Below are 23264 nucleotides of genomic sequence, written 5' to 3'. Positions count from 1 at the left end.
TGTTTGTAAATTGTAAATACATCTAAGATCACATGTGTAGAGTTGAAAATCCATCAGTCAGTGAACTGAAAATTAAACAATATTAATCTGCAGGAAACTTTTTAGAAGAAAATTACATGTTGAAACAGATTCTGAGAATAGTGTGATTCCAACAACAACGCAAACCTATCTTGGATGCTCAGGGCATGTGTAGATATGAATTTGCTGGAAAAGACAGACACTGAAATATGTGTGAAGTCAGAGGATTATACTACTGTGAGAACTCTTGTATTCCAAATTTTCTGACCTGACTGTAAACCTTAAGGTATTAAACAGATTTCCTCATTCTTTTGTTTCCGGAAACAAGAAATAACTTAGATTTCTTTATTCTTGTTTCTTTATTTTCCTTTTCCATGACTTTTAACATTCAAGACTGACAAGAAGAAGGTACCTTTATAGGTTCAGATATCAATTTATTCAATAGTATTCCATGTTTTGGGGAATGGCCATACTAATTTTGACTATTCAGAATTTACACATCTGAAAGCCTAACTTTGTTTCTGTTTTTAACCTTTTTATTTTTACACATAGACCATGTTCACAGTTCAGAAGGGGCAGAGGGTTCTGAATGTAGTATTTTTTTACAAAAGCAAGTAAGAATAAAGAAGTGAAGAAGGAGAATGGAAGTGCAGCTAAAGGATCTGCCCCTTTTAGTATTTAAGACCTTGTCTTTACATACACAATCTAAATAGGTGTGGTTTCTGTCATTAGTCTTTGGAATTTAGCAAGAAAAGTTCAATTTGGGGGAATATAAATCAAATGTAGAGATTATATTTGAGTTTAGGACAGACAGAATGGGAATATTGTCCAGTTTCTAAGAGGGAGATAATGTATATGTGTTGAAATTCCATATCATTCCTGATAACAACCAAAGCACATTCAATACAACTCAGTTTCAACATATGCAAGACCAGCAAAAACATAGCAACCAACTCCCAAAAAGTGAGTCAAACCTTAATCTATTTTTATACCAGATCAAACCTTGAAGAGGGGAAACAAATTTTCCAACAATTCTTTATGGTTTTTTGCTTCCTATTCCTTGTGGTTTTTTCCCATATGGTATCTCTTGAATTGCTGCAATGAGAAAACTACTGTTTTCATTTTTACAGCTAATGATTAAAATAGCCAAACAGCACCAGGAAACTATCTGAGGAAGAAGATCCTTCTTGGAAAATGAAAAGAAGACCTATACCTCTTTTCGTCTTCTCTCAGGTAAAAGATTCAGCCCTGTTTGAGGATTCTTGATGAGCAAGTCACAAGCGCCTTATTTATCCCACATCTTTTTGTGGTGAAAAAATATGCATGCGAAGCAAAATGTATATCTTTCACAGGAGGACTGCAGAGTCAGTAGTTCATCTATCTCACGTTTTAGGAATCTTTAAATATATTTATGTGTTTGTTTTCACTAGCTGGTGTACCAGAAGGATTTTAGGAGTTGAGAGTTTCCCGTTTCCCCTGAAAAATCTGACCGCATCAGCACTAACACTAAAAGCAGAGCTGGGAGAGGCTTTGCTCATCAAGTTGCACGTGCTCACAGTGTTATTAAACTGTTGCAAGAGAAACACAACACCTTAAGTTTTACCAGGCACGGTAAAAAGGGGAATTACATTCACAGAAGGTGTTTGTTGGTGCTGTGTGTTTGATACGCACCATGTAGAGACTGCTCAGCTCTCTTGGCGAGTGAGGAGCCAAGCACCCAGGAAAACAGTCTTTGGAAAGGTGACGCTTGGGACTTGAACACAAATAAGTTCTCCAATGAGAGACGGTGAGCCAGACTTGAACTTGCCTTAGTTCAGCTGGATAATTTTCTTCCCACAGGAGAAAGGTCTGAACAGGCTGTGCATCTGTGAATTAAAGCCATGCTCTGGTCTAGTGCAAGAGTGGGCTTTCCATATTTCCTCCCTCCGTGTCTCTCTCCAGTTTGGGCAAGATATTTGTATTTCTTTGGATACTCAGTTTTTAAAACTCAAGTTTTAAAACTATTTTGCCATTAATAATAAGGGCATTAATAATGGGGGGGAAAAGCATATAACATATTGTCAGTAAAAATATATTAAACAGTTTAGGAGTAATAAAAAGTCATTAAATTCATGGAAAGTACAGGTCTGTAAACGGAAAGGGTGCATGTTTTCTAGCTCCACTTCCCTTCTGGATGCTGCTGGTAAGTCACAAGAGTATTTGACTGATCCACAGATGTAGTGATCACACAAAAGAAATTCTTGAGCATCATTTGTGATAAAACAAGCATAGCTGAACAGGTTGTGGAGGGCTTTTTGGTTACTGGTCAAAACAAAGAAATAAGGAAAAATTTATTATGCCTTGTAGAACCTAAAAAGAAATTATTCAGGGCAATGGGGGAAAGAGAAAGTTTTATTAAACAAAATCCATAATTTTACTTTGGATTAGCCTAAAACTTTTCCATTAACTCAACAGAAATTTGCTTTTTTGTTCTTTTTTCCCTGTTAAGGTAGCCTTCTAAATGAGAAATGACTCTTCAAAATTATTTGAAGAGGAAATATTTAAGCATTTTTAAAATGTTTCCCACCCACTTATTTTGACCGATACTACACTGAATCCACCTTCAGTTTCTCTACAATTTTGGCTTTGAGACAATTCAATTTTCCACTGATTTCTCCAATCTCTTAAAAAAAACCCCAACTTTGATCATGTGTCCCCTCATAAGGAATAGGCATGTCTGTCTGGGAACAGCCAACACAAAAATAAAAGATGTGTAACTGCAAGTGCTTAAAAGAAATTCGTAAGGAATTAGGATGCTCAGGAGCAAAGGGAATTGTTGAGCTCAGGCTTACTCTCAAATTTTATGTCCCTGTGCTTTCTGAAATCATCTGGAGATGTGATCTTGACAGAATATATCACAGTAATACCTTCTGTGATACATGTGGTGGAGAGGCTTATACTGTTATGAACATTGAATATTCTTTTATTGAATAAATGTATCTATTTATTGAAGAATTAGAATTTATTGAATATTCATTTTTCTCTAGGTATGTTTGCTACAGATAGTATGTAGAGAGTCTTGAAGTCTTTTTCCCTGACCTAGAGTCCTGTAGGATTTAAAGGTCTTTAAAGTAAGGTTTTCCAGAGTGACTTGCAAAGCTAAATACAATCCCTGACACCTCCAGAGGTTTAGCATCTGCCTGCAGAAAATCCACATCTCCTGACTTTTTAATTCTTGGGTTTGTCCCTCAACAATGTTAATAATAATAAGAAAAAAAGTGTGACTGAATATTTAGTATAATAAATGTCCTCAGTATAATAGAAAGCCATGGCAAACTGAGAGGAAAACTGAATAGCTGTTTTCATAATTACCATTATTAATATTGTGTTATTTTACAACATCATGTTGTGTTCCAAATGGTGACTTAGCACAAAACTAGTATTACTGCGGGGTTTAAGTCATTACTTCTGAAGAGTCTTTCTTGTAGAGCAAGAATAAGCTTGGACATATTAATGCAAAAAGAAAAATGTTATTACATTTAGGCCCACCGGCCGAGCACTGAGGATTGTGGTTTTAACACTGAACAACCATGATAGGTTAATCATACCTGAAAAGCACTTTGATGAATTCTTTATGTGGGCAAATGGGGATGACTGCTTCTATGTGTGTTTGAAGGGGTATTGATCTTTCACTTGTGCTTTGGATTCAGTGTTCTTAATTGGGCTGTTTGATTTTTTGTTATGTTTAATTTCAGGTGGTTTATATTCTTAGCAGGAAATGTTCCCTTTTATTGAAGCTTCTGTAGGAGTAACGAGATTGTAATTTAACCTAATTCTGTTTGTTTCACTGATAGAAAGGTTGTAATACTGCCTTATTGATTTTGCTTATAATAAAATACTGCTTATAACAGTGGCAGCTGCAGGAATGGGGACTCACTTTCAGCCTAAGAAGAAGTACTTACAAACCTACTGGTTTTCAGATCCAATGTGGTAGGACAAAAACCTAGGAAGGGAGAGCTTCTTTAAGGGTGAATGACTGGAGAAAAAGGAGTGGGGGAGTATAGGGGAATATGTTTGATATCTGAGTGTTTCATGACATTTCTTTCTATAAGTTTCCTTACTGTTGAAGCTCAATGGGAGGACAGCAAACTCTGGGTCTCTAGACTCTTAAAACCCAGCAAAGGTGATAGCTGACTGACTATTCTTTGTTGACAGCTGACTCCATAGCCTCCTTGGCAGACCCTCCTTGGAAACCTTCCACTGGAGACTGTAAACTCTCTCCCATGAACAGCCAGAGAGCTTTTATGTTTTGTGAACTGTGAAAGTTGAACTTTTTTGAAGTGTCTCTAAGAACAGATTCTGTGTCCCAGCACACTATTTCAAAAGCTCTGGCCTTGCTAGTCATTAGATACATTTTGATTAAGTCATGCCAAGTTTTGGGGTTTTTTTCCCCGTGGAATAACTTGGTCTCTGACACGTAAGATAATGAATATGGAATTGCAATTAAGATAATATCCAGGACCAGTATCCTCAGTACAATCTAGTCAGGCTTAATATTGCTTGACATTAGAGAAGAATGTGTTATAGATAAGGGATGTCACCTGAGATGCCTATGAAAGGGAAGGAAATTAGATTCTTTCAAGAAAGCAAGTTACACTGACATAAGAACAGCCTGACAGAAAGTTTGCTGTGGGAGACTTGCCTTTGGCATATTATCCAAGAAGAGTGTGTACTTTCTATTGTGAGAGCCCTCTTTTCCTGCAGAGCCTTGCTGTTTTCTCAAGTATTGACACATGTTCTTCTCCAGGAGCCAGGGTGAAAATGGTGATATAGTCCAGGCAGTACTTGAATTTCCACGCAGAGGTCTTTCAGCTTGAATTACTCATCCAGGACACACAAGCCAGAACTCTGCTGGCTCTCTCTGCTCCATTTGCAGCTGTTTGTCCCAGGGAACAGACTAAGCAAAGGCTGGTCTTTCTTTATAAGTGCAAGAGGAAAAAAACTTGTCAGGTCCAAGCAGATGTCTTCTGGAGAGAGATAGAGATGCATATTGTGCCTGAAGTAAAGCTTGGGACAGAATTTTGTCATTAATTATTAAAAGGAAATTAAATGAGTGAAGAAATAAAACCAAATTATATTAGAAATTAACTTGGATTCTACCAATTTCACCAGGAGCTGATACTTGAAAATATGACCATGGCAAGGTCCTCTATTCACTTTATGATTGTGAAGCAGCTACTGCTGCCCTGCTGTCATGTATGGTTTGCATATATTTTTGTTTTGGGAAGTTGAAGCTTCTTTTAACCTAAATTTATTAACAGCACTGTCAAGGCAAGTGCTTTAGAAAGAGTATTTCTCTTTAGAGAGTCTTATTTTTTCTGTGTATGGAAACACACATACATTAGAGTCTATTAGCAAGTAAAGGAAGAACCTACAGCATTTTGTAAGTATGTGAAATACTCCAGTCCTCATGAAAGGACTGAACAGGATCAGTTGGTTAACATGGTTAATACTGTGACAAGGACATAGGAATTGAAGCCACTGGGGAAAATAAATGGTTACAAAGTACTCAGGAAGTTTGGATGCTTTCAAGTTTTGCCTAGGTTTTGCCTAGGCCTGACTAAAATAATCCTTTGGCTGAAAGCAATCACAGAAAGATCAGTAGGAATTTCTGAGAAAGGTAAAGGAAAGTCTGAAAAATGGACAAGCATTGGGACCACCTATGAAAAAAGGGAAGGTGAAGACGTCTAGTAATCATAAGCTGAGCAGTTTTATTTCAACCACAGAAAAATTAAGAAAGTTATGATTTTATATACCTGGAAGCTCACAAGGAGAAATACGTAACAGCCAAGCTGGATTTTCCTATATTATTACTAATTAATTTTCTTCTAGAACATAAGAGGTAGCATTTCACTAATTCTTTTAGTTGCATCACAGCTTATAGGAAAGGTAGGGAAATACAGACCAGCTGATACTCCAGTAAAAGCAAATAAAACAAATATAGTCCTCGGCCTTCTCATTTCATGCCTGCGCTGGTGGGCCTTGACCAACTGAACAACCACAATCCCCCATACTCCTTTACTTCTCCAGGGGCAGAAAAAATTTTCTTTCTTTATTATCAGCAATTAGGATTACTGGGCATTATTCTCTTCAGTGCTCAAGGATTAACTCCTTAGACACTATAAGCTGGTCTAAACCAAAATTGTGGTTAAATTGTCAAAAGAGAGAGTCACATTTTTCTTTTTGCCATCTTACTGTCCTTTCTTGATTCTTTATCCATCCTCTCAGGTAAAGTAGAATTTAACCTGAATCTTCAGTTCCATGACTAGGTTGACTGTGTGCTTGCCAAACTGACTATGTTAGCATGAGGGTAGGGAGTGGTGAAAGAGTAAAAATACCGCATTGTCTTATGTTAATTATGTTACAGCTTATGTGGAACTGTTGCTGTAGGTCAACAGGTTTCCTGCCTGACCTGTCAGCTGAGCACAACTAAATGATCCAGTGCTACAAACAACCTCCTTATTGTCACCCATCTCCTTCCCTCCCCACGTATCAGGAACGATTGGTTTAAGCTTTCCATGCCTCATACATTTTTCTTGTCCTACGTTTAACCACAATATCCTGTTTCTGCAGGTGCACATCCCTCTTTGCAGCCAGGGTTGTGTCAATCTCGGGGAATATTTTCCAGAAGCTTGTGGATACACTCGATGGAAGTTTTCTCCCATGTGCACAGTAACTGCTTACAGCTCAGCACTGCGGAATGCAATTCTTTTCCACCTCTCTATAGATTCTTTGCAGGACAACAGGACTTAATTTTTCTCCCTGTCATAATGACTGGTGCCTACTCTGTTAGAATACATCTTCCTGAGCAACTCATTAGCTAGGTACTTTTATCAGAACAACATCCCTTGTATATGCTAAATGGAATCACAAAGAGGTGAAATCAGGAGCAGTGAAGTATCAAGTAATAGAGGGAGTTGACACTTTGTGATTTCAACTCCTTTCATATGTTAAAATCTTGACGTTAGAGAAGTTTTCAGCTCTTCCTGTTCTCACTATCTCTAGAAGGTTGAAAAGCTGAGTCATAAAGAAAGTCAAGTCCTGTTTCAATGTTCTAAAAATCAATGGGTTAATGAATGTTCCAAGCATGCATTCAGCCTTTTGGAATGCTGAAAGTTGTAACATTTGTGTGCTGAATCTTTCATTTGAATATATGATTGACTTGGGCTGTCGGTTTTGCATTTTTAAACTTGTCTGAAAAATGTCTACTGTGCTGCTCGTTTTTTGCCCCAGTCCTGCCAAAATAACAGTCAGAACCAATGCATTCCAAGTACTTTAAAAAAAAAATCACACCTCTGAAAGGGATAAACAAGTTTTGCATCAGACTTCACATACCCAACTTCCAGATAAACAAGGCAAGGCAGGCAGAAAGCCAGGAAAAATGCAGAAAAACTTACAGTTGTTGTGTGAGATAACAATGCAGGTCAAGAAAACCCATAAAAGAAAAGAACAAAGGATTAAAGATGTTAGATGACCAATATCCAAGGCAAAACCTTTCAGAGAGAAATAGTTTATGCTGCAGGTTTCTACAGTGTTTATGCCAATCTGGACTTAATTCTGTTTTGAGAATCTCTTGGAATGAATCGCAAGTTGCCGCGGTCCGAAAAGGGGGGAGGACCGTGGCATTACACAAGTACGACACGAGGGTGGGATGCAGGTAGGATCTTTATTCCAGCGCACTCACAGTTTTTATCAGCCCCGGAGGGAAAGGGCCAGAACGTAGGGTGGAGCAGGGGACAGACAGGTGGGGGGACAAATCAGAATAGGGACACGGGCAAAGGGGAAGGAGCGCAAGAGGAACCAGGAGAGGAAAGGGCAAATGGGGGCTGTCTTGTGCTACAGCTTCTCCAGCCAATCGGCAGAGAAACAGAGGAGCAGGGAAGCGAACAGGCTGGGATGTGCCCCAAAGACACAGATTCTGGGGGAACATACAATGTGTGTGTACATAATAACTATAAAGCCTGCATTATAAAGTCCGTTCAATCACTGTACATCCTTTTCCACTTCTGAGATTTTCCCCATTCTGATTCCTAGTCCTTCACAGCAAGTACTGTGGGAATGTAATTTTTTGTACCAGAGTCCATATCTGAGAGTTACAGCCAGCAACATAATTCAACCATAGTTTTTTTTTCTTGACTGTACATTTTAAGGTTGCAAAGGTAAAAAAAGGTAAAAAAAGTTATTTAGCTTTTGAATTTGTATTTTTAGAAAAAGACTTACTGAAAACACCAAAAAAGAATTAATTTAGTGTCATTGTCTTGGATAGCAGCTTGTATTTGCCCTATCTAGAATGTGATTAAAGCATACCTTCATAATTTAATCCATAATATGCAAATTAAAAAGCAGGTTTAATATCACAAGAGCCAGGCAGGGAGCAACATTCTACACTTACTGATTGGGAAATCTGAAAAGAAAGGAGAACTGAGAGTCAAATGGAAAACTTCAGATTGAAGTTGCTTTTTTGAGGATACGAAAGATATTTTATTGTAATGAAAGTCAGGTCTTTTGAGAAAGCATGTTTAGTTTTGGCTAAAATCTTAAGTAGAGTCACTGTAATCATGTTATCAAGATAGGAGTACTAGCAGAGATTGTCACCAGAGGAGGTGTGAGTTTGTGTTTCAGAAGCATAGCAGAAATATTCTTGAATTAATAAAATTTAGTTATTCCTAGACATGACAGATGACCAACATTTCACCAAATAATCCCTGAATCAATTGGAGGTAATGTTACTTCATACTTGACCCCATAAACAATAAGTAGAGGATAGGAGGATTAGTCATTGCAGTTAACATTTGATCAAGTAATTCAATTTAATAAAAGTAAAAACAAAGGAAAGTCTGTGATGTGGAGTCTTGTTTCAAACAGGAAAAAAAAAGTCTAGCCAGTGATAGATTTTGCAGAAAGGTTGGAAGTCTCTTACTAATCACTGTAAGAAGAATGAGATGATCTTTTTGCTTCTTTAGTATAACTAATACCATCTCCACTTTTACAGTAGCCTTGCTTTTACCATCTCAGGAGGCTTCAGTAGGAGTTAAAGCACAAGGGATATTTTGCAGGGACAGATTTAACATTGATGACTGAGCTCAAATAATACTTTAAATAAAACTGTGTAGTTAGATTGTATTTCTCTTCTCTTTTACTCTCAAATCTGCAAGTTGGTGAAGTTCATTGGTACTGATAGTGACCAGCTTTGTGGAAAGTATTAACTCAAGTGTGTATTTGTGCTGGTTTAAAGGTAAACCAGCAGGGGAAATGAACTCAACTCAAAAGAGAGATTATAAATCAGAATAACAATTTAATAAAATAATACAATAAGTACGATTATACAGACAAACGATTGGTTTTAACCCACAAAACCCAAATGCATAACCCAGCACCCTGGGGCATGAACAGAGTGGTGTTCTTTGGGCCCCCGGAGTCCAAAGTAAAAGGAGAGGAGAAAACCTGTTGGTGAGAGTGCTGTTGCAGTCTGGTCAAGGGTGATGACTGCAGTCCAGTCAAGAGTGATGGTTGCAGTCTGGTTGAAAAGTGGTGGTTGCAGTCCAGTCGAGAGTGGTGGTCTGCAGTTTGGTTGAGAGCAGTGATCTGCAGTCTTCCTCTGGATCCTACGAGTGGTAAAAAAGTTCCAAGACTCCAAGATTATATATTCTCCAGTTCAGGCAGGAATGCTCAGTACCTCCCTCAGGGCGGGGAGCTCCACAAAGGGTATGAGGACAAGAGCATCCTCCTATCTCGCAGGCCTCTTAACACCTAGTTTATAGCCTGAGGAGTCAGGCTCTGTGGGCAGATGGTGTAAATGGTTCGTTGATAACAGTTTCTGGGAAATGGCATGGAAGGCTATAGAATACACAGTTTTGGGTTACACCCATACAATGATGAACTGGTCCCAGATGTTCTAACTAGGACACTATTGGATGTCTTGCAGAATTCAGTTTCATCAACTTGCAAAAGAGATGCCTCAGGGAAGCTTGGATTATTGTGTTATTGTTTTCTGGGGAGACTATGCAGCATCATTTTGTCCTGTGAATTACGAATTCTTTGGAGGGTGGGTATTCCAGTTTGGCCACTGTAACTGTTTTCTTAATCACTAATGGTACTGAATTGCATTTCTCAGTGATTTATTATGGTAATTTTATCACAGAGGTTTGATTTGCCTCCCGCTCTGACTGGTTTTGTAAAAGAGAAATAGGATTTTTGGTATTGAAAACCAGTTTTCAGGCAATGCAAGTATATTTAATTTCACATGACAGTAGCTGTGCTGTGTCTCTAAATGGTGTCATCAAACTGTAAAGAGAAGTTGAGGAGTAGAGCAGAAGTGCAATAAGAAAGATGAAAATATCAGGATGCACATTTAGCACATATTATTTGACCAAAGCATGTTATCTAGTTAATTCAGCTTATAGAGATAGTTTATGTTTAGAAATAGGTGTCTCCCTAGGTGGGGCCAGCAGATTGGTAAAAGAGACCAGTAAATCAGTGGTAAAACTGCATCATACAAACAGACAAATTAGAAAAGAGGTACAACAGGGTCAACTTGTCTTGACCAGATGATTTCAAGGATTTCTAAAGAATCGTCTTCCCTGGGGCTTGTCTTTTTCTTGGTCAAACCTAAAAACCCTAAAAACTCTTTTGGAGCATGTTTTCACTCCAGAAACCCAGGGAATCTCTAATGCCATGAGCCATTTCTCTCAAAGAGGCAGCCCAGGCCCTTCAGAAATGAATTCTTACAGCAGCATTATTCAACATGAAATCAAGTTGTAAAAGATTTCCCTGAGGCTCAGAATAGGTATTATACATCCAGACCATATTCTTTTAAAGGCATGTATTGCTTTAAAAATAGAGGCAGGCCATAATTTTTAACATTATCTAAAAGTGGTTTGATAGACTACAAAAAAAACCCCACAAATGCAAACATTATGTTGATATATTTGCCCATATGTGATGGTACAGAAATCATATATTCCAAAGCAGTTCTCATACGACATGTAAACTAAAATAGACCCCATGCTGTACCCTTTTAAAGCTTGGGTGTCTGTAAAGGTGTGACAGGGCAGGAGTTTGTGACTATAAGGTCTGAGAGGAGAGGTTTTCATGTATTTTTCTGTCCTGGACAGGGCAGGAGTTTGTGACTATAAGGTCTGAGAGAAGAGGTTTTCATGTATTTTTCTGTCCTGCCCATGCCCCAGTTAAAGCCAAAAGGATCCTTGACAGCTGCAGAAGGGCTTCCCAGTGCTCCAGTGCAGCCTGAGTTTTTTTCTCTTTAAAAATATTACTCCAGCTGAGGTTATCCTGTCAGGACAACCCATGGTTTAAAACTGCCTCCTGCCAGCTGAGTTATTGCCTGTCTTAAATCATTACACCGAAAGCAAAGCCACTAGGGCACTAGTGGGTCTTGACCCCCTTTCCCAGGGATCCTCCACCCTGTCCAGTGTCCAGGACCTCACGTCAGCCCCTGGGGGCTGTTAGACCCTGCCCCAGTGATGCCTCAGGGCTGGTCTCCAGCTCCCCACAGCCCAGCCTGGCCTCAGCCTGTCCCCAGGGATGTGCCTGCTGTCTGTTCCTCAGGAAGTCTAAACCCCAAGGTGAAATCTTGCCTTGTTTTTTGGTTTTTTTTTTTTAATCTATGCTGTGTTTTGGCTCATTTCTCATCTCTTGTCACTGTATTCACAAAGGCATAGTTGTGTTGAAAAAAATCAGAAATGGAAGAGTTAGCAAACACATATTCAGATGGCCACCATTTGCAGTCTGTGCTGGGGTGTAAGTGAGAGGGGAAAAAAGTTCAGCTTTCGGGTAAACAAGGGCAGAATTTTTTTTGATTAAGCTGTCACTGAAAATTGTCCCCCTAGAAGGGTCACTCCAGATCAGGCTCTGAATTTTACAGTTTTCTGTAGTGCTGCTTTAGGTTACAAACCCCACATCTGACACTATCTGACTCACTGTTACCCTGGAAGAAGTTTTAGATTCTTCAAGTTCCCTGTTGCTGATTTTAAACAGGGTTGTAATTTTTTTGTGCCCTGTAAGTTTATTCTACCCTGAACTAAATATTGCCAACAAAGGATAGGAACTTGCTTACCTTCACTATGTTTATTTAAAAAGAAGACCTTTGAAAGCAAATGATGTCATCACTGCCATTTGCTCTCTGTTGCTTTTTGCTTACTTATTTTCAATGTGGAAAAAGTATCTAACCGGCTTCCTAACAGATGTAACTAATTCTTTTCATTACACAGAAGCTCTTCTTTAGAGAGGACTTGCTGCAAATAGAGAGAGGCATCTGACAGACTTTCTACAAAATTTTTTTATTGCTTTCTAGGTTCTTTTTTAGGTTTTGAGGAATTAGCTGGGGTTTTTTTAAATCCTTAGGTTCTTTAATGGTATCTCCCTACTGCCTACTCAATTTCTCACAACTAGACCAACACCAATTATCTCAGTGCTAGAATAATCCAACCACTTGTTAACATGACTGGATATTAAAATTCATATAGTAGATTAATGCAGTTCAGTTTTAAAAATAGTTACAGTCCAGAAGCACAAGGAAACACTACATCAATCAAAACTAATGGAAGTAGCCTTAAAGTGTAAATGGACCAGTGCTTAAGATGACCTAATGTTACATGTGCATGTGCTTTACTTCAAATAATTTTAGGCATTTTGAAAGATGATAATTTAAGTTTTAAGTTACTTTGGCAGTTGAATAATTATATTCTTCTGAGATGAAATTAGCTTAGAAAACATGATTTCTTTTTTTAATGACCAAGCAATATTTGTCTGTAAAGACAAGTCCAAAAACAGTCTAAGAAGCAGATCTTAATTCTCAAAATATCTATTTACATCATGAATGTTCTTGCTTTACATCACATAAAAAGGAGCAAATTTTGAGGAAAAAGTTGCAGAATATATTTTCATATAAGGTGAGAATGTTACCTTAAGGCCAAATCTTCATTTGTGATGGTGGAAAAAGGCTTTTCTTGTGAAACCAAAATCTAGTAAAATTACTAAAAAACCAGGGAAAATCAGTTTAGCATTATATTAAATTTTCAGATCCCTAGTTCTGAAAAATTATGCAATAGCCTATTTTCTGTTTTTATCTGCAGCTATACAGAAATATCAGCCTTTCCAGTAACAGTGTCTTCTTTAAGGACATCTATTGTAAATTTGCATATTCATACAATATGGAATTAATATTACAATAACTAGATTTTTGAGATCTTTTTCTCTTAAGTGTTCCCACTTTTTCTTAGGTACTTCCTCTTTACCTTTTTTACTCCATGCAGAAGTTCTGTACAGGACTGTGCACTTCATTTTTCTTTCAGATGCAGAACTATATTCTCATACACAGACTTTAAAGTGGAGGAAAGAAATGACAACTGGTGAACATGAAGAATATGGCTTGAAGAACACCCAGAAAAGCAAAATTGTAGAATTATCTAATACATTATCACACCTAATACAACTCTGTGGTGATGTGATAGTTTGAAAAGAATTTATATAGTTATAGATGTTTAAAATTAAAACATTCTTCAGATAAAATATATATGATGCTTAGGCAGCCACAGAGCCCACCTTAATTACAGATATTTTGTAGCCTTGGTCCTGTATCATATTCTTCTGTGAGATCTGGGTCTCTGGTGAGAATATTGGGACCATTGATCATTCAGCTACTGATACTGGGAGAGGAAGAAACCAATCAAACATCTTTGCCTTGTGTAAGCAAAAATGCAGACTGTTTTTGACATGCAGTGTTTAAAATAGTGTCTTGGCTCTGGAGGCATATTAGGGGGTTGTGAAGAATATTGTCAAGGTGACTGTTTCTCTGAGGTAGAGGCTAATTTCAAGGTCATGCAAAATGCATAAACCGATCTACAGTGATATTTTTATGAACAAAAAAGAAAAAACCACAATATGGGTTTCTCCTAGGACCTGTCAATACTGGAAAGGCCATTTTTGTTTAAAAAAAAAAATGAGGGCAAGGCTTGAGTTGGGAGTTGTGCAGAGCTTTCCTTGTCCTTCTTGATTGACTGGCTGAAGCTCTGAAGGCTAGAAAGAAACTGTCTTCACAAACAGCAGATCCTGGAAATGTAAAGACACGGTTTATATTGATGGGTAAGGTGCTCCACTATTGTCCCCACACCACTCCTCGTTGCAGTAGTCACAGGAATTAAAACAGCAAAGTGTCTGAACTCTCAATTTTCCCCTTGTGGCCATAGCAGAAATGTCAGCTGTTTGGCAGAAGCTTGGGAAGTCACAGGGCAATGAAATGAAACTCCTGAACAGTGTAAAAGAAATCTGAGCATTTTAGTCGTTTCACAAGTGGTTGGTTCTACAACAGGATCTTATGTGCAATTAAATTAATATAATAATTGCCTTCACTGAAGTTAATGGAACAATGTGAGTATAAACACAATGCAGGAGCACAATTCAGTCAGTTACCCTCATAGAGGGAATGATGTCATCTCCAAAGAGGATATCAGATGCTTCTCTAATTTAAGGAGGGGAACCTTTTTCTTTTAGTGCTTGCTGCCGCTTTGAAAAAAGCCAATAACCTACATTAGTTCAGCGCTGTTCCCAGTGGGCTGCAATTACTGTGTGGTCCCTGTTATAAATGAGATTTCCCTCCTGAGGATTAGCTCTGTCCTCACTGAGCAGCTGAAGTGAATCAGAGGCTGTAGCTAGGGCTAGGCAAGGGACAAGTGCAAAGCTGTAGCTCAGTGATGATGACCATGTCATCGGGGAAGAGCAGGGAAGGGAGGGGATGAAGACACCCTTTCAGAGCAGCCAGGCTAATTTCTTACTATTACTAAAAGTAGAACAAATAAAATAGAAGCTCCAGTGAATTATTTACATTGCTGTGTTTCAAAGCAGATGGAGAGCTTTATATCCCATTATGAAAGGCATGCAAGTTACAGTGACATGAGTTTTAATTATGAACAACTTAAACTACACCATCTGCATTTAACGAAGCTCCATATGCAGGGATATGATCCAGCTTGACTGCCTGTATTTGTCAGCAACACGTGTAAAATAGATACTGAGAGGAAGACTCTAAAGACACTTGGGCTTTGTGGGAGGAACTGGAAGTGTTTGCAGTGCCCTTTCTGCCTTCGCTGACCAGACAGGAAACCAGGAGCAATAATCATTCTAGGACAGAATTAGTGACTCCATGTGAAAGGGGCATTGATATACACATTTGCCAAGTTCAGCAAGTTTTAATTAACACTTGTTTTTCTTTTTTTTCTTTCTTTTTTCCTTAATTTTTCTTTTTCTTTTTGGCAGAAAATTTCCCATCATCTTCCCCATGGCAACCTGGGCAGACAGGATGTAATTTTAGCTGTCCATATTGAAAGCTCAACCCTTTTTACCATCAACAGCGCACTGCTGTGCAAATTTGAGCATAGGGGATCCGTTGAATTCAGTTTAAAGAAGAATAAGAAAATTAATCTTCCTTTGGAAAAAGGAAGTTCATTGAGACAAACAGCCCTGTTTTGGGAAACTACCAAAAACACAAACTAATATCCAAAACTTTGACTTTTAAGGGGTTCCCTCTATGCTCTGCAGGAAGAGGAATTGTTTTGCTGTTTCTTTAAAGACCATTAAACACAGTCAGTAACTGAGAAGGGATTTAGCAGGGAAGTGCTTATTTTTCATCTGATATTAGTATTTAGTTCCACTGGAGAAAATTCATGAACCTGAGTTACACCTTGCTGGTTCTTCCCTGTCATTATGAGCATGTGAAATACTAGGGAATTCTAGACAGCGTGTAAAACCCTTTGGTTGAAAAGACAAAATTCCAGGTGAAACAAAATAATTTTTACTATATGTTTGCATGTGGAAAAAAGGATGGAGGAGGTCAGATATGTATGTGTGACCTTTGCTTGTCATAAGTGATCTGCACTGCAACTCTTCTGACTCTCTCTTCGTAGCTCCAAAAGAGCAACACGGGACTAGCAGTCTCCTCGATTAGCCCTCACCCATCCTTTCTCTACCCTACCCAGGAAGACTTGGATCTGAAGCAGAGTGAATTGCTGGTGAACTCTTGGGATGACAAACATCTTTCTTCAGGAGGGTTTTGTGAATCATCTTTTAGTGAGAGATAGCACAGCTGAGGCAGCTATTATAGTGGATTCAGTTCATCTTCAGGCTGGGCTCTGTATCATTATGAGATTAAAAATAAAATACTGAATTGGGATAAAAAAAGTGAAGTCTTTGTAAGAAAAAGTAGATGGTGAACACAGCATGATTGAAAAGTGAAAGGGGATCATTAATGTCTTTTTCCACAGAAATCTGGATGTGAGGGATTGAGCTGATTGTAATAGATTCCCCCCAGCCCTGTTTCTGCCCCCCCTCCATTCTGCTGCCTCTGATATGGAGATTTACACTGACCTCTGGGCTTTTAAATCATGCAATTTGCCAGCTCTTTCATAGAATGAACATTATCACTGGCCACTTAATTCCTTTCTGATCAGTATTACGTGACAGCAGCAATCAGAGGGCCTTTGATTCACCAGGACAAAAGGGAGAATGGAAATGGACTTTTTTCACCCTAACAGAGCATTGCCCTAGTCCCATGAGCTGGCTGTAATCCTAGTTTCATTTTCCTCTTTCCTGTTCTTTAGCGATGTTAGAAACCCAGCTTTAAGCTAAGCAAGAACAAGATAAGACAAGTTCTTTTACCATTTGAATACTAAGCAAATAAATCTTTTTATCTCTCCCTGACTTCAGGTGCAGGAAGTAAAAAACCTTTTCTGTATTAACACTGAATAGGGCTGGTCCATTCTACTTTCCCTGAAGCTTAGTTGCATTTCTAAAAAGAGACATATTTACCCACATAAAACAGTAAGAATTGTAAGGAAAAAATGTGAATATTTTCAAGAAGGCAACACTTAAGAGATGGGAAACACATTGATCATTGGATGCTGATGCCTCTGATGGTCTCCTTTATCAAACCAAGTCCTGGGGAACCATGAGGGTTAGGGCAGAATCTCAGCATCCAGCTTTCTGCAGAGGGATTTAATTGAAAACCCAGACAGTAAAACCACCCTCAGTTAAAGCTGTGACAGGAGGATTCTGGAGAAACTCCATTAAATATTATTTCATGAATCTTGGGCCAATTTTTTCTTTACCAGTGAAATTATTTCAATACAATATGTAAATATTAAGAGTTAAAATTAAAAGGGAAATACAATTTAGATGTAATTTAGAGTTTCTGCTCCACCTTCTGTGTGTATATAGGGTACATACACTCCTTTCCTGAGCATATCCATGGTGAGGAGTTGATGTTTAATCAGTTTTTGGATTATTGTTTTCACCTTGTTTACCAAACAATGGTGTAACTGCGTATTAAAACAGAAAAAACATATCCTTTCTTATTCAAAGCAACACTATAGATTGATTCATAAAGCTTTATATATATGGTACATTAACGTGGTTTTAAATTGGAAACAAGGTAAGCTAAATATCTCGGTTTGAGGGCTGAAATCACTGGGACAGAATTCAGGAACCATTGACATGAGAAGATTTCTCCAACAGAATAATCTTCAGACATTTTGAAATTACTGATGTTGAGAAATTTTAGGCAGATTTAGAACACTATCAAATAGATAAACTTTTCTCACAGTATGTTATTTAATCATATTCAAAATATTTCTCAGGTTGTTTGATCAAAGCCGTTGTCAGCTTTGTAATTTTTGAAGTGAAGTATTCTCTCTGATTTTTACAGGAAAGATTTACACACAATAAATAGGCAGCAAGAAACTGATAAAAAGTACAATATTTTTAATTTGATAAAAGTTATTTTGACAAAATTCTACCTCAAGAAAATTTTAGTACATTCTGGATTTGTATGGAACAAAAACAAGATTCTAACCTCATAATCTATCTACCAGGAACATGTACTTTTTCCTTAAATTGCTGTTTTTATTGACTAATTTATGAAACTAACCACAGTGGTTGATGTGTATATTACTTATATAAATCATCACTTCTGAAAAAGTCTTGTCTGTCCACAGACATGGTGCTTCAGGTGTTAAACTGCTGAACAGCTTAGCAAAGGTCTGTCTTCTAGAAGGATCTACTGGGTCAGCTGTGACCCAGGCCTAACTTGGGAAATTAGGAAATCATTCCTTCTATAAAATCTGTATTTGCAACTCCAGTTGCAATCAGATGTACTGCATTTATAGAGAGCGTTCTTGTCAAATGTGGGAGAAGAAATCCCTGGAGGTTTGGAGGAGCTGAAGGGGAATAGTTGCTGGAATGTTTTAGTTAGGAAGTGAGGAAAAGATTGTCAAGGTCATGGTAGCGTGTCATGGTTTGAGATTGCCCCCCCGGGAGTCGGGGGCTCAGAGGTGATTGGATGCCAGGGCAGTGTTCCCTGGAGAGCCAATCACCACTCGTCTTGTTCGCTTCTGCTAAAAATTATATATACACAGCACCGGAACCTGTTGGCAGTTGTTCTGTTGGTGTCTGCTGTGTGTGGGTGTAGGAGGCCAGGGGGTGGTTGGGCTCCTTCTTTCCCCTTCCAAGGGGGAGGGGGAGCCCTGTGGCCCCCAACTCTGCCTAGGCCAGAGTTAGAGGCAGCATTTGGAGTGAGTGTTTGTGAGGGATGAGACTCACAGCACCTGAGGTAAGAGGAGAGAGGCAGGCCTTGCAGTCAAGCCCTCTTTCCCCACCCTTTCTGCAGTTAAGCTGTGGAGGGGGGCCTTTTTCTTTCCCTCCGCTGTAAAGTGGAGGAGAGGCTCAGCATTTGAAGCAGAGCCAAGTGGACGGGCTGATAATAAAACAGCTCGGTGCTCAGGAGAAGAATCCCAGGCAAAATTGGAGACGGGCCAAGGGCTCGGGACTTGCCCTGCCAAGGCTTAACCGGGGGCAGCCAAAAACAAACTTGGAGGAATGAAGATTCCAAATGCCTACTGTGATAAGCTACACTACAGCAACAGCGAACCGAGGTATGAGACTGAGAGAGAGAGATCACACAGCAGATCGAGGAGAAAGGACTCAGAGCTACTTTCTTGGACTTTGTGAGGAGAAAGACTGCAGCAAACAGCTGAAGGTTGGTTAGGGAGTGTTCAGGGGCCCAGAACACTCCCACGAGAGAGAGACTGCGTTACCCAGCAGCCTTGAAAGGCTCTTCCTGGACTAAAGTTAAAGGGAGGGGCTTAAAAGGACTGATAGAAATGTAATATATATATATATATATAGTTGCCTTTAGTTTGTATAGTATTTATTTGTGTAAATAAATGTATATATTTCCCCTCCCCCCTATAGAAGCCTCTGGCCTGAAAGTTCCTCTCCGGTGTTGGGATAAATTGTGGGAAGGGGTGGGGGGAAGCCTGGAAATTGGATTTTGGATTTCTAATGTGGCTCAAACTGCCACACAGAGGAAGTTACATATAATTAACTATTATAAGTTACACTATAATAAGTGTAATTATTTGAACACTTAAAATCATGTGAATTACTTGCTCAGCTCTTCTGTTTTATGTTAACAGACATCCTCCATCCATGTCCTGGGTTCTCTGCTCTGCCCCTGATGAATGTGGTGCATCTGCCTGAAGAGTGTGTGGTCTCATACCATAAATGTTGCCTCATACTTCATTCTCAAGTTCCTATGTTAGACTGTCTGGGATTAGAAACTAAACTGCACAAAAATTACATGGAAGGTCTTCTTGGAGCTTCTGGTCCTAGTAAACAGACACATTATTCTGATGATGATGATGATTATTGTTATTATTATTATTATTGTTATTATTATTATTCTAATTAGTATTATGATACCTAGGAGCTGACTTTAAAATTCTTGATATCCATCTTGAATTCAGAGCAAAGCGTCATATCCAAACCCACTAAAATATGGTGACCTTACTTTCTCTCTTTTTTTTTTTCCTGACTTTTAAGACAGTAAGCCATGCAGGACGTAGTTTTGCTCTTTTATTCTTCCAGAAAAGATGTCATCCCTGACCAGTTTTGTGGGGTTTTTTGGTTGGTTTGTTGGTTGGGGTTTTTTGTTTTTTATTTTCCCCCCATTCTCCAATAAAGAAGAATGAAAATAAACTGGCATTTGTTTGCTGCTGTACTTCCCAAAGTGGTTCTTCATTTTGAACAGGTCAGTTTTTTAATGCCTAGGTCGAGAAGATCTGGTTTAGGTGTCCATCATGTGACAACTAGCAGGCTTTTAAAAAAAATTTGCTTTGCAGACATGCTTTCCAAGTTTTCATCCACTGCATTTAGGTGCGTTTTAGGAAGCTGACTGAACACTCTCTGGCAGGAGCATTTCCACACACCTTGAGAAAATGGGAAGATTTTTGAAGTCTTATGTTGCCTGAGCATGAACTTTCATTGCTGTGCTTGTGAAGCTGCTTGATGAATCCTTGTTGCAGGAGGAGGCAGAGGAGGGATCAGCTGCCTGCTGGAATAAGCCTTCCAGCCCTGAAGTGATTTCAGGGTGAAGGATTACAGGGTTTGTAAGTGTAATCCACCTGCCTGAGTTCCCACTGTGGAGCTAAATCAAATCTACAATTAATCCATGTGTAATAATCTTTTTTTGTAAAACCACTGCCAGGTAGAAGGGTTGCAGGTGGACTGAAAACAGGTTAAATTCATTTTGAACATTACAATTGGCTATTGCCCATAAAAGAGTATTTGACAGAAACCCCTGTCAACAATGTGGATCTGTATTTTTTCATTCCCTTTCCATGATAATAAATGGAGAGAAAACCTGTTTTAGTTTAGTTAATGGAATTTGTTACTAAGCATTAGTGAATTTAAGATTTTAGAAATAATTACAATTGATTAATACACAATGCACGAATAATTATGTATATTATTAGTGTGTACAATAATAATATACATGATTTATATGTACAGCACGAATATGTACAACTCAGAGAAGAATATATGTTTTAAGTTGCTAACAGATTAGGAAGTCATGAGTCAAAGTACCAGGAAAAGGAGAAGCAACTTAAATCATCTGTCTTCATTCTATTCATGGGAGACTGAGGGCTAAGTTAAAATTCTGCATAGTGCTAGTGAGAGCAAAAATCATTATTGTCTTTAATACTGTGGTAGTTTGTGAAAAGGATTCAGTAAGTCAGCTCTGCATAATCAGGATCTAGTTGCAGTGACCCAGGGGGCCACTTCCAGTTTTGTGCTCCTAATGATAATATTTAAAGGCAAAGCCATAATGGATGTGAATGGATTTTTTACAGCTACACAGAAAAAATAGCTGCACTTTGTAAACTAAATGCCCTTGCTTGCTCTGCTGAGACGTGTAGAAGTCATCTACTGACTGTGAAAGTTCCTTAACCTGGTGGTGAGTCATCCATCACTGAATGCTGGATCCAATTAGTGAAGTCAGGATTGTTTTCCCAATGTCCTCTAAGTAGGTAAGACTTGAACATCTTGGATTTGACTTACAATCCTCAGCCTGACCTTGACTATTAACTGGTCAATCAAAATGAAGTTCTTTTGTTTCCTGTAGGAAGGGAGATTGTTCTGCCATTTTTTGAAACTGTTTGCTTGTTATTATTGTCTTACAGTTAAAAGAACCTTGAAGAAAAACTGAGTACTTTAAGCACTTTGGAGATCACACTGGGGGGCCAAAAGGAGGAATAGCAATTGATACAATGAAACCATTGAAAAAGACATGATATTCTGGATTTTGGAATGTACTTGTCTCAAGTACAAAGATGAAGCAAACAGTCCAGCATACAAATAGTTAATTTTCCTCCAGGTGAGGACCAGACACTTCAAGTGTGTTTAGAGCATCAATGGTTTTTTAAACACAGAAGATTTAATTTCTTTTTTTAATACAACCTTATTTCTCTTTCATCTTGCTTCTAGAGACCTCCATTGGTTATTGAAGACAGATCAAAATTAGAAATTTTCACTTCACAGGAAATAAACCATTTCTGCATGGCATTTTATAGACCTCTTCTTTTTATAAAATAATATGTTTGAAAAAATCTTGAGTAACTTGAATTACTGTACTCAAAGCAAACATTTTTTCTTCTCATTTTTAATTATGAAACATACATCAAACACAGAGTTGAAAAAAAACAAATTACTATAAACAAAAAAATCTCTTCTTGGAAATTAACAGGAAGCTGTGATTTTAACCAGATTAGCATTTTCCCAGAAATATATTCTGCTAGACAATATTGGACTGTTTCAGTTGGTATTAAATAGAATAAAAACATTTTGATGAATGGCTGGACATGGAGAGAGATTGGTTTTGATTTCGCTCTGGTGACTCAGGTATCATGTAGCAAAACAGTAGTTATGAAATCTGGGCTTCTGTGATGGTCAAACTGCAGCCTGTATAAAATGAAGACAGATACTTATATTCTCTGCCTTTTGTTTTGTTTTTTGATTCTTCTGTTCCCTTATATGAAACCATGTGATGAAAATTATTTTAGAATAGTTGTTTTTAATATAAAAATATATAAACAAAATATTAATTAGAAAATATTAATTTATATCCTGTTAACTATCCTTTGATTCATGAACAGTAGTTAATCATGGGTAGAGTTATAAAAGGAATTGAGCCTGAAGCTGTTGTACTCGGGTCATTTAAAAGCCAATTTTATGTGCTGTTCTTTCTGTGATCAATTGCTGTGTCATTTGAAAATGCACGCAGAAGAAACAGCAATTGCTCCTTATGGAATCAAATCCCTGCTGCCTCCCAGCTTGACATGCAGCTCCTCTATCCACCAGCACACGGAAACATCCTTACTGAGAGAAGTTCCTGGAGAGACCAGAGTCACAGAATACGCTGATTTGGAAAGGACCCATCAGGATCATTGAGTCCAACTCCTGGCCCTGCACAGGACACTCCAAGAGCCACACCATGCGCCTGAGAGTGTTGTCCAAATGTTCTTCAACTCAGACAGCCTTGGAGTTGTGCCCACTGCCCTGGGGAGCCTGTTCAGTGCCCTGTTCAGGAGCCTGTTCAAGAGCCTGTTCACCACCCTCTGAGGGAAGAATCTTTTCCCAATATCCAAACTAAAGCTCACCTGACACAACTTCAGACCATTCCCTGGGGTCCTGTCCCTGGTCCTCACAGAGCAGAGCTCAGTGCCTGCCCTTCCTCTTCCCCTCCCGAGGAAGTTGTAACTGCAATGTCTCCCCTCAGTCTCCTCTTCTCCAGCTGAACACACCAAGTGCCCTCAGATGATCCTCATAAGGCTTCCCCTCCAGACCCTCCTCATGGCCCTCCT

At 38.6% G+C, this 23264-nt stretch overlaps 1 long non-coding RNA gene across 1 annotated transcript; it reads left to right on the top strand.

The window, feature by feature from the left end:
* The first annotated feature begins 1234 nt into the window (after positions 1-1234).
* On the top strand, positions 1235-21968 carry LOC116783471. The gene is made up of 3 exons (XR_004355703.1): positions 1235-1251; positions 21255-21431; positions 21585-21968. It is a non-coding gene; the product is annotated as an uncharacterized LOC116783471 (long non-coding RNA).
* Positions 21969-23264: the final 1296 nt, after the last annotated feature.

This window comes from Chiroxiphia lanceolata, chromosome 2 (assembly GCF_009829145.1).
Source record: "Chiroxiphia lanceolata isolate bChiLan1 chromosome 2, bChiLan1.pri, whole genome shotgun sequence".
In the NCBI taxonomy this organism is placed as follows: Eukaryota; Metazoa; Chordata; class Aves; order Passeriformes; family Pipridae; genus Chiroxiphia; species Chiroxiphia lanceolata.
Note: the sequence above shows the minus strand (reverse complement) of the source record. Positions and strands in the feature narration are given on the sequence as shown.